Source organism: Tamandua tetradactyla, chromosome 3 (genome assembly GCF_023851605.1).
Source record: "Tamandua tetradactyla isolate mTamTet1 chromosome 3, mTamTet1.pri, whole genome shotgun sequence".
NCBI lineage: Eukaryota > Metazoa > Chordata > Mammalia > Pilosa > Myrmecophagidae > Tamandua > Tamandua tetradactyla.
Genome location: NC_135329.1, coordinates 82328659 through 82345659, shown reverse-complemented (window position 1 = coordinate 82345659; position 17001 = coordinate 82328659). Strand labels below are relative to the sequence as shown.

Sequence of the window (17001 nt, the reverse complement as noted above, 5' to 3'; positions counted from 1 at the left end):
CTTTCCAAATGGAAGCCCAGAGCACTCAGGAGTGCATGGACAGAGAGTCAGGAATGCTCTACCTCTGTGTCCCCCAGGCCGCACCGTGCTCCTGTGCTACATGATCTGCCTGAGCTGCATCTCATACCCACAGCCCCTGCACCACACCTCTACAACCCCGCAAGCAGCACCCCATGCTCAAAGGCACCAGCATAGTGTCCCCAACCTGTGCCTAAACCTGCACTGCAACACATCACCGCACTGTTGTGCCCTGCTCTGCACCCTGCATCCTCCTCTACATACATCCTGCAAATACAAAGCTTTAGACTACTAAAGAAAATCAACTTACAAAGTAAACCAATCAAAATATTTGCATGCCATTACAACAGAAGATCACTAAGCATATCAAGATACAGACAGATATAGCCCAGCCTAATGACCAAATTAAAGCACTGGAGGAGACACAGACTTTGGAACAATTGATCAAAGATGTTCATATAATTCTACTAAATAAAATTAATGGGGTGGCTAATGACATAAAAATGATTTAGAAGACACTAGAAGAGCATAAAGAGGAATTTGAAAGAATAAATAGAAAAATAGCAGATATCACAGAGATTAAAGAGGCTGTAGACCAAATCAAAAATATATTAAAGACACAACAGCAGATATGAAGAGATAGAAGAAAGAATAAGTGGACTAGAGGGCAGAATAACTGATTTCAAACACTCAAAACAGCAAATGGCAAAAATCATGGAAAATTTTGAATTGGCTCTCAGGGAAATGATGGACAAAACAAAGCACACAAATATAAGAATCACTGGTGTCCAAGAAGGAGAAGAGAAGAGTAAAGGGTTAGGAAGATTAGTTGAAGATATAATGGGGGAAAACTTCCCAACCCTTATAAAGGACATAATGCAAATCGAAGAAGCGCAATGAATTCAAAACAGAATAAATCCAAACATGTCTTCTCCAAGGCACATACTAATCAGTCTGTCAAATGCTGAAGAGAAGGAGAAAATCCTGAAAGCAGTGAGAGAAAAACAATCTACTACATACAAGGGTAACCACATAAGACTGAGTTCAGACTACTCAACCCAAGACTATGGAGGTGAGAAGACAGTAGTTTGATGTATTTAAGATCCTGAAATAGAAATACTTCCAGCCAAGGATTCTGTATCCAGCCAAATTGTCCTTCAAAACTGAGGGAGAGATTAAATTTTTCACGGACAAACAAATCCTGAAAGAATTTGTCAATAAGAGACCAACCCTATAAGAAATACTAAAGGAAGTTCTGCCAGTTGAAAAATCAAAAAAAGACAGGAGAGGGAGGTCTGGAGGAGGGCACAAAATTGAAGAGTGCCAGTAAGGGTAACTTAAAGGATATAAAGAGATAGTAGGAAAAGAATATGTAGCTCTGACAAACAGAATCCAAAGGATAAGATGGTGGATTCAAGAAATGCCTTTTCAGTAATAACTTTAAATGTTAATGGACTAAACTTACCAATTAAAAGTTACAGATTGGCAGAATGGATTAAGATATATAATCCAGCTATATGCTGCTTACAAGAGACTCCTCTTAGACGTAAAGATACAAACAGATTGAAAGTGAAAGGATGGAGAAAGATGTTCCATACAAGTTGTAACCAAAAGAAAGCAGGAGTAGCTATAATATTGGACAAAATAGAGTTTAAATGTAAAAACATCATAAGAGACAAGGAAGTACATATTTATTAATAATAGGGACAACTCACCAAGAAGATATAATAATCACAAATATTTATGCTCCCAATCAAGGACCTCCAAAGTACATGAGACAGACATTGGCAAAACTGAAGGGAGTGATAGATATTTCAACAATAATAGTAGGAGACTTCAATACACCACTCTTCTCTATAGATAGAATGACCAGACAGAGGATCAACAAGGAAATAGAGACATTAAATAACTTGATAAATGAATTAGACCTAACAGACATATATAGGTCATTACACCCCAAAACACCAGGACATGCATTCTTCTCTAGTGCTCATGGAACATTCTCCAGGATAGATCATATGCTGGAGCACAAAACAGATCTTTATAAATTTTAAAACACAGAAATTATTCAAAGCACCTACTCTGATCACAATGGAATGAAGCTGAGTATCAATAACCACCAAAGAATGAGAACTTTCACAAGCATATGGAGAAATAACACTCTTAAACAATCAGTGGGTCAAAGAAGAAATTGCTAGACAAATCAGTAGCTATCTGGAAATGAATAAAAGTGAGAATAGAACATATGAGACCTTATGGTATGTGGGAAAGGCTGTCCTGAAAGGAAAATTTATTGCCCTAAATGCCTATATTAAAAAACAAGAAAGATAAAAAATTGAGGACTTAACTTCTCACCTGGAGGAACTTGAGAAAGAAGAGCAAACTAACCTCAAAGCAAATAGGAGAAGAGAAGTAACAAAGATTAAAGCAGAGATAAAAGAATGGGAGAACAAAAGAGCAATAGAAAGAATCAATAAAACCAAAAGTTGGTTCTTTGAGAAAATCAATAAAATCGATGGGCCACTAGCAAGTCTAACAAAGAAAAAAAAAGAGAGAATGCAAGTAAACAAAAACACAAAAGAGAAGGGGTGAGTTACAACAGACCCGGAAGAAGTGAAAGAAATCATAAGAAGATATTATGAACAAATATATGCCAAAAAACTAGACCACTTAGATGAAATGGAAAAATTCCTGGAAATGCACAAACAAGCTACACTGACAAAAGAAATAGAAGATCTCAACAAAAACAATCACAAGTAAAGACATTCAATCAGTCATCAAAAATCTTCCTACAAAGAAAAGCCCAGGGCCAGATGGCTTCACAGGGGAATTTTATCAAACATTCCTAAAAGAACTATCAGCAAAACTGCTCAAATTTTTCCAAAACATTGAGGAAAAAAGAATACTGCCTAACTCATTTTATGAAGCTAACATCACTTTAACACCAAAACTGGGTAAAGATGCTATAAGAAAGGAAAACTACAGGCCAATCTCCCGAATGAACATAGATGCAAAAATTCTCAACAAAATACTAGCAAATCAAATCCAACAACAAATTAAAAGAATTTTACACCACAACCGTGGGGCTTATACCAGGAATGCAAAGATAGTTCAACGCAAGAAAATCAATTAATGTAAAACAGCACATTAACAAATCAAAAGGGAAAAATTACATATCATCTTGATTGATGCTGAAAAAGCATTCAACAAAATTCAACATCTTTTTCTGGTAAAAACACTTCAGAATATAGGAATCAAAAGTAACTTCCTCAATATGATAAAGGGCATATATAAAAAACCCATAGCAAGCATTGTACTCAATGGAGAGAGACTGAAAGCTTTCCCTCTAAGATCGGAATGAGACAAGGATGTCCTCTGTCACCACTATTATTCAACATTGTACTAAAAATTCTAGCTAGAGCAATCAGGTAGGACAAAGAAATAAAAGGCATCCAAATTGGAAAGGAAGAAGTAAAACTTTCATTATTTGCAGATGACATGATACTATATTTGGAAAATCCTGAGAAACCTACAACAAAGTTACTTGAGCTAATAAACAAAATCAGCAAGGTGGCAGGATATAAGATTAATATGCAAAAATCAATAAAATTTCTATACACAAGCAATGACCTAACTGAGGAGTTAGTTAAGGAAAAAAATCCATTCAAAATAGCAACCAAAAGAATCAAGTACCTATGAATGAACTTAACTAGAGATGTAAAGGACTTGTAACCAGAAAACTACATAACATTGTTAAAAGAAATCAAAGAAGATCTAAATAGATGGAAAGGTATTCCCTGCTGATGGATAAATAGGTTATATATAGTTAAGACGTCAATTCTACCCAAATTATCTACAGATTCAATGCAGTACCAATCAAAATCCCAACAAACTACTTTAAAGACTTGGTAAAACAGTCAAAGTTACTTTTGACTCCTATCTTCTGAAGTGTTTTTATTAGAGAAAGATGTTGAATTTTGTTGAATGCTTTTTCAGCATCAATTGAGATGATCATGTAATTTTTCCCTTTTGATTTGTTAATGTGCTGTTTTACATGAATTGATTTTCTTGTGTTTCCATTCAAATTTATCTGGAAGGAAAAGAGACCCCGAAAGCTAAAAATGTCCTAAAAAAGAAGAATGAAATGGGAAACACTTCCAGATTTTATGACTTACTATAAAGCCACAGTGGTCAAAACAGCATGGTATTGGCTCAAAGATAGAAATATTGACCAATGGAATTGAATTGAGAGTACAGAAATAGACCACCAAATCTATGGTCAACTGATTTTTGACAAGGGCCTCAAATCCACTGAACTGAGAGTAAATAGTCTTTTCAATAAATGGGCATGGGAGAACTAGGTATCAATAGCCAAAAAGAATGAAAGAGGAACCTTACCTCACACCCTATATAAAAATTAACTCAAATTGAATCAAACACCTAAATATAAGAACTAGCACCATAAAGCTTCTAGAAGAAAATGTTGGGAAACATCTTCAAGACCTAGTAGTAGGAGGCAGCTTCCTAAACTTTACACCCAAAGCACAAGCAACAGAAGAAAAAAACTAGATAAATGGGAACTCCTTAAAATCCAATGCTTCTGCACCTCAAAAGACTCTGTCAAAAAGGTGAAGAGGCAGTCAACTCAATGGGAGAAAATATTTGGAAATCACACAATGGACAAAAGTTTGATATCCTGTATACATAAAGAAATCATGCAACTCAACAACAAAAGAACAAATAACCCAATTATAAAGTGGGCTAAAAATATGAGTAGGCATTTTTTTTCTGAAGAGCAAATACAGATGGCTCAAAAGCACATGAAGAGATGCTTATTTTCTTTAGCTATAAGGGAAATGCAAATCAAGACTACAATTAAATACCACCTCACACCTATAAGAATGGCTGCTATTAAACAAACTGGAAACTATAAATGTCGGAGAGGATATGGAGAATTTGGGACACTTATCCACTACTGGTGGGAATGTATAATGGTACAGCTACTATGGAAGAGTTTGGTGCTTCCTTAGAAACTGAACTATCAAGTTGCCCTATGACCCCACAATAGCACTACCCAGTATATACCCAGAAGAGCTGAAAGCAGTGGCACAAACAGTCATTTGCAAACCGATGTTCATAACAGCATTATTCGCAATTACCAAAAGATGGAAACAATCTAAGTGCCCATCAACAGATGAGTGGATTAATAAAATGTGTTCTATATATATGATGGAATATTATGCAGTAGTAAGATGAAATGATGTCCTGAAGCACATGACAAGATGGATGAGCCTTGAGAACATAATTCTGAGTGAAATAAGTCAGACAGAAAAGGATAGATACTGTATGACTCCACTTTTATGACCAGCATAAAGATAAAATCAGAGGCTTATAATATAGAATATAGGGGGCTTAGAGATACACAGAGTTGAGAAATGGGTGAACGGTTAGCTAATGAGGTTGAACTCCAATGTAAGGAGATAGAAGTGAAGGTGGTTCACTAGAGGGTCTATAAATAATATTACCATATTGAAGGTAAAAATGATTGAAAGGGGTTGTATACACCTATGGGTCCCACTGATTAACAGTACAAATATAAATAAGTTCTTGCATGAACAACTTCAAAGATATGATTCCTGTACAAAGAATGTTTATGTTTAGGGTATAGGGGGAAAACTGCTATTGCATGCTATGGGCTATGTTTAACAGGAAAACATCAGTAGCACCACAGCAATAGCAGGGGTTAATAATGGGGGCAGGAACAAGAGTTAAGGGGAGGTTTAGATTTCCTATTTGGTGAGAGTGTGTTTATTGGTTATCTTTCTATTGGGAACAATAAAGTTATCTAAAATTGAGAGTGTTGATGGACTGTGGACTTTGGACAGTATACATAATGCCTAATGAATGCAGGTGGCTGAAGAGTAGGCTGAAGATTGCCCTGACTGAGAAGTAGATTGGCAAATGATGGTGTAAACATAAGTTTGAATATTGTAATCATTTGAAATTATTTGGTTGTTTGGTTTATGGCTATGTGACAATTGAAAATACTAAAGGAAGATTTATATTAAAACAGTGGCCTTCTAAGTCTTTAAAAAGGCATTGCAAATGAATATTATAAATCTGCCTGCAGGTTTCAATTAAACCTACTTTCTAGGTATTCCATAAATTTAATTTTGAATAGTCATTATCAATATTTGAAAGTGCAGCCTGAATTCATAGCAGCATCCTTCAGAATAAATATTTGTAATTGATTTCACGGCAACTTCAAACTAAGAACAAAATAAGATGTTTATACTTTATTTCTGTATCATCCATTAATACTCATGTGAACATTTGTTTTATTGATACTGTTTTAAATTACAAACATTTTTTATTCTTTCAAGTTCAAGATTATAAGTTCAGAGATTTTTATTTTCTTCTTGTCTTTAAAGTGAAAAAAGTAATCAAAGAAGTATATTAAACTGTGGTTCTTATAGATTTGATATATATTAATAAATATTTAATATGTTAAAAAAAAGAGTGGGAGAAAGATCAAAGGCGATAGTGGAGTTATACAGACAATGTAGGGTTTAACAAATGAGCACAATTGCTGAATCATTACTTTGATGTTTCTTTTAGTCTCCAGTATCTTAGAGCAGCTACAAGTAAAAACCTAAAATTTTGGAATTGTAACTTATACCAAACTCTGAAATCTGTTTTACAACTAATTGTGCTGTACTTTGAAATGTATTACTTTTTTGTATATATGTTATTTTTCACATGCAAAAAAAGTTGATTGTAATGATAAAAAAATATTTGTTCTTTCTAGTCTCCAATGTTCTGGAATAGCTAGAAGGAAAAATCTGAGATGATGGTATGGTAGCCCATGACAAACTCTGGGATCTGTCCTATAACAACTCACTGAGAATGCTTTGAAAACTATTGCTTTTTTCTTTCTTGACTTTGTATATATGTCATATTATACAACAATAAAAGTTAAAAAAAAATAGTTCATACACTTGAAACCTGTAATTCTACTTAGAGGCAACTATCCCATGATAAACAGAAACTCCAGCCAAAGTATTTACAGGTATGTAAGAAATGTAAATTAAAACAACCATAAGATGCAATTCTATAGGCAAAAATTTTAAAGTTCATAGCAAGTGTAACAAATGTGTGACATCACCAGAGCACACATCCTTCTGGGAATAGTGTGGCTTGGTTCAAACACTTTGGAGAACATTTAGGCACAATCTAGTGAGTTTTAAGGTGCAGATACACACACCTGAGATGCAGAGTTAGCGCTCTGAAGCTATGATAGTCAGCAGTACCTCACACAGGAACTGTTTAAAAGTTGAAAAAATGATCAAACTTTGAGTAGAGATATAAATGAAACTGATCCGGATAGATAAATCAGAATACAGGGTAAAGGATGATATGATCCAAATGTTTTTTCTTTTCTCTCTCTTTTTTTTTTTTAAAAAAAAAAAGCTCAGGGAAACAAACCTGGGTCTCTGGCATGGCAGGTGAGAACTCTGCCATTGAGCCACTGTTGCCCGCCCATGATCCATATTTTAAAACTTCAATTTCTCATGAGACCAAAGAGAGAGATGTTTATTTGATGCAAAACTTATATTTTCAGTAGTATATTTCCTAATTTAACTTGTATGATCAGTTTAACTGAACACCATAAACACGGAATCTTGAATAGGGTGTGAGATTTTATTGATTTGTCCAGGTTAATGTGATGTCCTGATATCTCCCAGAATAGTTTGGGCAGTGAATAAAGAAGTACTTGCAAAGTCCCCTTGAAGGACTGGGTATAAAGGAGGAACTATTCAATGTCCACATTTGGAGAACTTCTGACATTCTTGTAGGCAGTGGGGACAAACAAATCAATAGGCTGAGCCCTTGATTTTGGGCTTCGCCCCTATGAAACATTCCTGCAAAGGATAGGCTAAGCCTACTTAAAATTAAGTCTAAGAGTCTCCCCCAGAGAATCTCTTTTGTTGCTCAGATCTGACCTCTTTCTCTAAGCCAACTGAGCAGTTGAACTCACTGCCCTCCCCACCCCCACCGCATGGGACATGACTCCCAAGGATGTACATGTCCCAGGGACATGACAGAAATCCTGGAATAAGCTAGGACCAGGTATCAAGAGATTGAGAAAGCCTTCTTGACCAAAAGAGGTAAGAGAGAAATGAGACGAAATAAAGGTTTAGTAGCTGGAAGATTTCAAACAGAGTTGAGAGGTTATCCTGGAGGTTATTCTTATGCATTATATAGATATCCCTTTTTAGCTTATGGTATATAGGAGTAGCTGGAGGGAAGTAGTTGAAACTGTTGAGCTGTATTCCAGTAGCCTTGATTCTTGAAGATGATTTTATAAACATATAACTTTCACAATGTGACTGTGTGATTATGAAAACCTTGTGTCTGATGCTTCTTTTATCCAAGGTATGGACAGATGAGTAAAAAACTATGGATTAAAAATAGATAAATAATAGGGGAGACAAAGAGTAAAATAAATTGGATAGATGGAAATACTAGCGGTCAAAGAGAGGGAGGGGTAAGGGGTATGGTATAGATGAGGTGCTTTTTTCTTTCTTTCTTTTTCTGGAGTGATGCAAATGTTCTAAAAAACGATCATGGTGATGAATATACAACTATGTGAAGATATTGTGAGTCACTGATTGTATACCATGTATGGAATTTATGTGTGTGGAGATTTGTCATGAAAATATTAAAAAAAAAAAAAAAAGATGCAGGTATCCTATTACCAAGTAATTCCCTTCTGGTTCCTAAGTCATTTCAAATTCTGTTAACCATCACCCACAGTTAGAAAATAAATTTTACTTCAAAACCCTGTACATATGTTTTATACACAAAATTTAAAAAAATGAACGTTTAGGAAAACAATACTTACCCTCACTCCTTGCTATGCACTCTATTTTCTTATTCTTCTTTCTGGTTCATTTTTAAAATGTGGGAATTGATTCAGTGGCTTGACTTCATGAGCTGGCAATTTCAAGGGAGAGTGGCTCTGACTAAACACTGCTGCACACCGAACTACTCCAAAATGTAATGATTTATTAGGATCATGTCTCATGATTCTATGGGTCAGTTCAACAGGAATAATGAGGGATATTTTCCTTTATGTTAACTAGGCAAAATGAATGTGAAATAACCATTTTAGAACTTCATTTGTTTGTCAATGATGTAAGTGGCTTCTTTGCTGAATTCGTAATAGTTTTTGATTACCAGAAGACAACTTCCTAAATGTTTTGTGCTACTCATGTGATGGATACAAACATGCCACACTTTAAAGTTTAATCTCATTATTACATTTTCCCTATCATATTCTTTTTTAAATATATATAGTTTTTTTATTTTTAAATTTTTTTATTGTATAGTATAACATATATACAAAGCAAAGAAATAAAAAAGCAATAGTTTTCAAAGCACTTTTCAACAAGTAGTTACAGGCTAGATCCCAGAGTTTGTCACGGGCTACCATAAGATCCTCATATTTTTCCTTCTAGCCACCCTATAATATAGGAGGCTAGAGTGTTTAAAATTTTTTTTATCATCACAAATAACTTTTTTTCCTTCTTTTTTTGCAAAAAATAACATATATACAAAAAAAACTATCAATTCAAAGCACGGCATCACAATTAGTTGTAGAATAAATTTCAGAGTTTGACATGGGTTACAATTCGATAATTTTAGGTTTTTACTTCTAGCTGTTCTAAAATACTGGAGATTAGCTAAAAGAGATATCAATTTAATGATACAGCATTCATATTCATTTGTTAAATTCTATCCTCTCTGTATAACTCCACCATCACCCTTGGTTTTTCTATCCTTCTTTTTAGGGATGTTTGGGTTATGGCAATTCTAAATTTTCATGTTGGAAGGGTCTGCCACTAATATGGTGTAGGGAGATGGAATATCTGATGTTCTGGAGAGGCTGGGCTAGGTTTCAGGACTTATCTGGACTAGAGACCCATCTGGAGGTTGTAGGTTTCTGACAAGTTACTCTAGCACCTGGAACCCTTGCCCCATCACATTCTTAAGTCTAGAAAATTAACAGAATAATAAATCAAGCCTCAATTTGTATTTTTTGACTATTTCTATGGTGTAAGGATTCCTGCCAACGTCCGTTTCCAGTTCAGTCCACCAATGTGACATAGGGAAAGCAGGGGTGAGAAGAGATGCCCGTCTGTGAGCATTACAGGGCATTTCCACAGCACAGATGCGATTAACCTCTTACAGACAATAAAAAAAATTATAAAGTATACAATAAAATAAAGTAGTATTGTACACAGACAATAATAAAATAAAGTAAATGAGTTTTTAAATATTTATTCCATCTTTTAATAGTTTATATGGTTTAATTATAAGTTTATAGAATGTAATTTTTAATAATGGCGCTACTTAACAATGGCTTGCAAAATTTGTGAAAATCTTTCATTTGATTTTCATGAGCCACAGCAAACTGTGTAAGTGGCCCCAGCACACTAATGAACTTGTTCAGCTGGTCTTCTGGTGATAGACATGTGCACTCTTTCCAGCTTTTGGCTGTTATCAATAAAACTGCTATGGACATTTCTGTACAAATCTTTGCATGGACATATGCTCATGTTTCTTTTTAGTAGATGCCTACAATTTGCTGGATAGGATAGATGTTTGTTCAGTTTTATAAAAAAATACCAAACCTTTTTCCAAAGTAATTATACTACTTTACAGTCCCACACCAAAAAAGTATGAGATTTTAATTTATTTTTAATTTAATTTTCAAATACATATTTACATGGTTCAAAATCTTTTTAAAAAAATTGAAGAAAAGGAATTTCTCCTTCTCATCCCTGTCCACCTGCTCAGGGTCCTTCTGTAGGTCAGAAGGAGAGACACCTAAAGAGATGTCAACCACTCCAATATAGGTGTCAGGGTCAGCAACAAAACCTTGATTCACACAGGCTTTAATAGGAAGACATTCCATTCACATAGAGAAGAGACAGAGCAAGGTTAGCTTCACCAGTGGGCGTCGATTCCCTGTAGCCAGCAGATCTCAATTCATGGCCAATGAAGGGAGATGTTCTATACCTTCTCTTGTGTGTGCTGCCACAGTGGAGGAACCTGCTCCCTTCCTACCATGGACAGTTGAACCACCAGGGTGTGAGCTGGATGTCATCAACATGTTCACCAGAAATGGACTGTCTCTAGTGAATGTTGGACAGGCTCTCGAGACTAGAGGGGAAGGAATGTACATGCAGTGCCTTATGCATTAGGAGGATTGTGTTTCATCCCACCTGGCCAACACACCTGGTCCTGAGCACAGGATGTATTTGTGGATCCCAGGGGAAGGCGATGGGCTATGCTAGGTCTGCACCCTACCACACTCTCATCCCTGGCTTCACCACTGCTGTTAGTTTTTTGATATTGTTTTGGTTTGCTAAAGCTGCTGGAATGCAATATACCAAAAACAGATTGGCTTTTACAAAGGGGACTTATTAGGTTACAAATTTACAGCTCTAAGGCTGTGAAAATGTCCAAATTAAGGCATCAGTAAAAGGATACCTTCACTCAAGATAGGCCAATCACATCAGGGTTTCTCTATCAGCTGGGAAGGCACATGGCAACCTCTCCTGTCCTTCTGTCCCAGCTTCTAGTATCAAACGGCTCCTGATTCCAACGGCTTTCTCTCTAACGTCTGTGGGTCCTCACTTAGCTTCTCTGGGGAAAACTCTCGATTTCATTTCTTAGTTTAGCATCTCCAAATGACTGTGTCTAATTTAATCTCTCTGCTCATGGTGTGGGCTCAGAGTTCTCTCTCTCTCCATGAGCTCATCTGAGGTCTCCAGTAAACTAAGACCCACTTTGAATGGGCGGGATCACATCTCCATGGAAATAATCTACTCAAAAGGTCACACCCACAATTTGTTGGGTCACATCTCTATAGAAACAACTTAATCAAAAGATCCTACCTTACAATAGTTTTGCCCCCACAAGTTTGGGTTAGGATTAAAAGAACATGGCTTTTCTGGGGTGCATAATAGTTTCAAACCAGCATGGCTCCCTTGATCGGATCTGAACGTCTCCAAATTGTTGTGTATATCTCTGAACTTCTGTTATATTTCATTGCTCTGTGTATTCATGTGTCAGTACCACACTGGTTTATATATTGAGGATTTTAAACATGTTTTCATATCACATAGGATTGGGGCGCTCTCCCTACTACTCTTTATTTTCAATGTTTTTCTGGCAGATATTCTTGTTCTTTTTCTTGTATTTTTTTCCTATATGTAAATTAGAATCAGATATCCAGTTAAAAATAATTATTGGTATTTTACTGAGATTATATTGAATTCATAATTGATTAGGGAGCTTTGTGGGTTTGGAGGTGCATATCCCAGTAAAACATGTTCTCAATCTTAATTCATTTCTTTTTTTTTAAATTTATTTATTAATTAAAAAATAAAGAAACAAACTAAAACATAATCAGCAATTCACAATATCATTACTTAGTTGCATATTCATCATTTCTTAGAACATTTGCATTAATTCAGAAAAAGAAATAAAAAGACAATCGAAAAAGAAATAAAATGAACATAGGAAAGAAAAAAAAAAAAGGTTATACCTACCATACCCCTTACCCCTCGTTTTCATTGATCATTTCAAACTAAATTTATTTTAGCATTTGTTCCCCCTATTATTTATTTTTATTCCATATGTTCTACTCCTTTGTTGACAAGGTAGATAAAAGGAGCATCAGACACAAAGTTTTCACAATCACACAGTCACATTGTGACAGCTGTATCATTATTCAATCATCCTCAAGAAACATGACTACTGGAACACAGCTCTACATTTTCAGGCAGTTCCCTCCAGCCTCTCCATTACATCTTGAATAACAAGATGATATCTACTTGATGCATAAGAATAACCTCCAGGGTAACCTCTCGACTCTGTTAGGAATCTCTCAGCCATTGACACTTTTGTCTCATTTCCCTCTTTCCCCTTTTGGTCGAGAAGGTTTTCTCAATTTCTTGATGCTAAGTCTCAGCTCATTCTAGGGTTTTTCTCAGTCCCTTGATGCTGAGTCTCTGCTCATTCCAAGATCTCTGTCCCAGTTGCCAGGAAGGTCCACACCCCTGGGAGTCATGTCCCACATAGAGAGGGGTAGGGTGGTGAGACTGCTCGTTGTGTTGGCTGGAGAGAGAGGCCACATCTGAGCAACAAAAGAGGCTCTCTTGGGGGTGACTCTTAGGCCTAAATTTTAAGTAGACTTGACCTATCCTTTGTGGGGTTAAGTTTCATATGAACAAACCCCAGGACTCAGGGCTCAGCCTATAGCTTTGGTTGTCCACACTGCTTGTGAGAACATCAAGAATTCAACTTGGGGAAGTTGAATTTCTCCCTGTTCTCACCACTCCCCGAAGGGGGCTTTGCAGATACTTTTCCACTCACTGATCGAATCACTCTGGGATTCATCGGGGCATCACTCTGGACAAACCAGCAAAATCTCATGTCCTATCTGAAATTCCAAGTACTTACGGCGTTCAATCAAACTATCTACATAAGTTATATTAGGAAATGCACTAGTCAAAATATAAATTTTGTAACAAATAAACATTTGTTGCTTTAGTCTCACACACAAGGTGACATTTTAAAAATATTAATTACCATCTATTTTCAGTACCCTGCAATAATGACATTCCTTTGTTCTTTCTCATGCAAAAATCTTAATTCATTTCTGTGTGGGATTACATATGTAGGATGTTTGATGAGGTTACATCTGTTACAGTATGGCCCAGTCCAATCAGGATGGGTCTTAATCTTGTTACTGGAATCCTTTATAAGCAGAATGAAATTCAGACAAATAGAGAGTAAGCCACAGGAAGCAAGACTGAAGGTTGTCAGAGCCTGGAAGAGAAGAGGGAGGCCAGGAGAGGTCACCATCTGCATTTCTATGTGTCAGAGGAGCCCAGGACCAAGGTTCAAGGGCAGCCAGTCCCAGAATGCCAATCTTTAGGAAGAAGGCGTCACCTTGATTATGCCTGGTTTGGTCTTCTTCCTAGTCTCAAAGCCGTGAGCTAATAAATTCCGATTGTTTAAGCCAACCCATCACATGGTGTCTGCTTGAGCACCCAAGGAAACTAAGACAGGAGCGTCGATATTTTTCTGATGTTCAATCTACTTATCCAAGAACGTTAGGTTTCCACCCACCTGTTTAAGTATTCTTTTGTGTCCTTCAGTAGTTCTTTAAAATTTTATTCCTATAGCTCTTGCTATGGGCAATTTCTTAAAAAAATTATTGCTATGTTTGCTAGTTCGAAACAGCTATCTACCTCAGAAAAGCCACCTTCTTTCCTAATCCAATTTTGCATGGGCAGACCTATTGTTTAGGGTGGAAAGTTTGATTAGATTGTTTCCATGGGGATGTGACACACCCAATTGTGGGTGTCACCTTTTTATAAAATGGAGATGCGCCCATTTAAGGTGAGTCTTGATTAGTTTACTGGAGTCCTTTAAACGGGGAAACATTTTGGAGAAACCTCAGAGGCAGACACAGATGCATATGTCTGGAAATGGTCAAGGTATCTTTATCTGGATGCCTTAGTTTGGACATTCTTATGGCCTTAGAACTGTAAACTTGTAACTTAATAAATTCCCTTTATTAAAGCCACCCCATTTCTGGTATATTGTGTTCTAGCAGCATTAGTAAACTAAACCACCAGGTATCATATTTTTAAATACTTATGTATTTGTTCGTTCATTTAATTTTTCTATAAATAACCCTGTATAAAATGGATCTTTTCCCATTGTATAATCTAACTTGTTATTTAGATTCATGGTAGTTTTTTTCATTTTGATTGTTCCTTCTTACTTAATTCTCTTATTACTTGTACAGTTTTTAAGTTGATCCAAGATGCGTTGGAATGACACTTAAGTAAAAAATAAGCTTCTGTCATGTGAAGACACTGAGATTTTGGGTTTGTTATTACTGCAGCATTCCTAGCCAAAGTGATTTATACAAGTGAACAACAAAAAGCGCTCAATATACAAGCATATTAGGGTAAAGTTTTGTGGGGGTAGTGGAATGAAAATGGGAGTTTGAAGACATAGAGGAATGATGAAATTTTGTACTGTTATAGAATAAGTCACTGATGAATTTAAAAAATGGAAAATAGTGGGAATCAAATTATTGTGGTGTTTATATTCCAATTGGGTATGTTTAAAAGAGTAACATATCAGTTTTTTTTATAAACTATCAAACACCACAGCCAAAAATTGCATCCTTTGCAACTATTTTAAGCAGCATGGAAGTCTTACCGATGAAAATAAAGGGCCTTTAGGACCTGTAGCAGGTGTTACCAAGGTCTGCTTATTCTCTGCTCTTGATAAATGGGCTTTTTCTGCTGGCTGCAGGCCCTGGAGTGTTTGTCCTGCTCTTTGTGGGCCCAGCCAGATGACCCATTCAGCTTCCCCAGAGGGATCTCCTCCCTTCTCCTGGCTCCCAGATCAGGCCCTGAATTCTGGTCCATGCTTTCAGGAAATTCTGCTCATGCTTTCAGGGAATACAAAAGGAGTCCCAGAAAGCTGAGGGTCAGAATTCAGCTCTAAAAGCCAGGCCGAGGTTCGGATCCTGTCTGGGCTTCCTAGCAGGTGTGTTCTTGAAGGTCAGCCAATCTCTTTGTGCTTTCATTTCCTCATCTATACAATAGGGAGGATAATAACACCTTTTCCTCAGAGTCACTACATTAAGTGAACACCTAACGCGACACTCAGCCTCATCTGCCCTGAGTCAACCTGACTGCCTACCATCTGCATCTGCCTCTGGCTTCCTTTCCAAGAGACGAGTGCAGACTAAGGCCAGCACCACTCTACTGGGTGGGGCACAGTCAACTTCCGCAACGTGGCGCCCACGGGTCATAGTAAGGTTGCTTTCCCACAGATGGCTCTCGTGGGGTGTCTGACCTGAATGGGGGTTTGGTCCAGTCGAGGCTGTCTGTGGTCAGGGCAGTCGTCTCGCGTCAGGAGATTGGTACCGTGGCGGTTCGGCTCCGGTGCGGGAGTACATCGGATTGGCGGAATGCTTCTGGTGGGCAACTGCCTCGGGTCCGGGTCCCACAGCTACCCCTGGGGCACCCGCCACGACCAGCCCAGCTAGAGGACCCACAGGAACTACCTGGGTACCCGCGACCACTGCACCTTGCGTCCACAATTGTCCCTGCGGTGCGGCTCGGACTTAGACACCAAATCGAAAAGTACTTTTTCGTTATAAATAAACAAAAAATGGAATTATGTTCCAGTCTGTTCTTTCCCCCATATGGCACTAATTAGAACGCAAAGTACCGTGAGAACAATTGGTATATGAGTGTTTACAGGTCCGGGCTGGGACGCTGCCCAAATGACCAGTGAGGGAGAACCACCCGCTGCCGCCTTCATCCGGGCGCCTCTCGGGCGCATGGTCGTGCACGGCGGGCCCCGCGTGACGCCTCAAGGAGCGCGCACGCCGCCGCCCGAGCCCGCGCGGCCGCGCGCCGCCGAATCACGTGCCCGGCGCCCCGGCGGCGGCGCGCTCGGGCGGAAGTGAGGTCGCGGGCTCGGTGGCTGCGCAGCGTCGGCGGGAGCGCGGGCTGCGGAGAGGCGGGCGGGAGGGCCGGGCCCAGCGGAACGCGGCGGCAGGAAGGCGGCGGCAGGAAGGAGGCGGCGGACGCGGGCGGCCTCGCGATCCAGCCCCGCAGCAAGCCGGCCTCCGTGTCGCGCGTTCTCGCCGAGCCCCCGGCCGAGTTTCCGGCCCGCGCGCGCCTGTCGCCGAGGCCCAGGCCGCCGCCGCGGCCCGGTGAGTGAGAAGGCGCATCTGGGCGGGCGGGTCCGGGCGCGGGGGTAGGCGGGCCGGGCCCCTCCCCGATCCCTAGCTGCGGGGAGCCGGCGGACTGGGGCGGGCGGAAGCGCCGCGCTTTGTGCGGCCGGCCCCGGGCGGCGCCAAGGTCGGGC

General features: G+C 38.6%; 1 protein-coding gene across 3 annotated transcripts in view; it reads left to right on the top strand.

The window, feature by feature from the left end:
- Positions 1–16750: 16750 nt before the first annotated feature.
- FAM168B (family with sequence similarity 168 member B) overlaps positions 16751–17001 on the top strand; it is a 34438-nt gene continuing 34187 nt past the window's right edge. Inside the window, exon 1 of one of the 3 annotated variants that reach the window (XM_077153422.1) lies at positions 16751–16846. The gene's annotated coding sequence lies outside the window, so the exon portion shown is untranslated. Of the gene's footprint in view, positions 16847–16908; positions 16995–17001 lie in introns of those variants that run through there. The other 2 variants (XM_077153421.1, XM_077153424.1) reach the window with 2 other exon arrangements.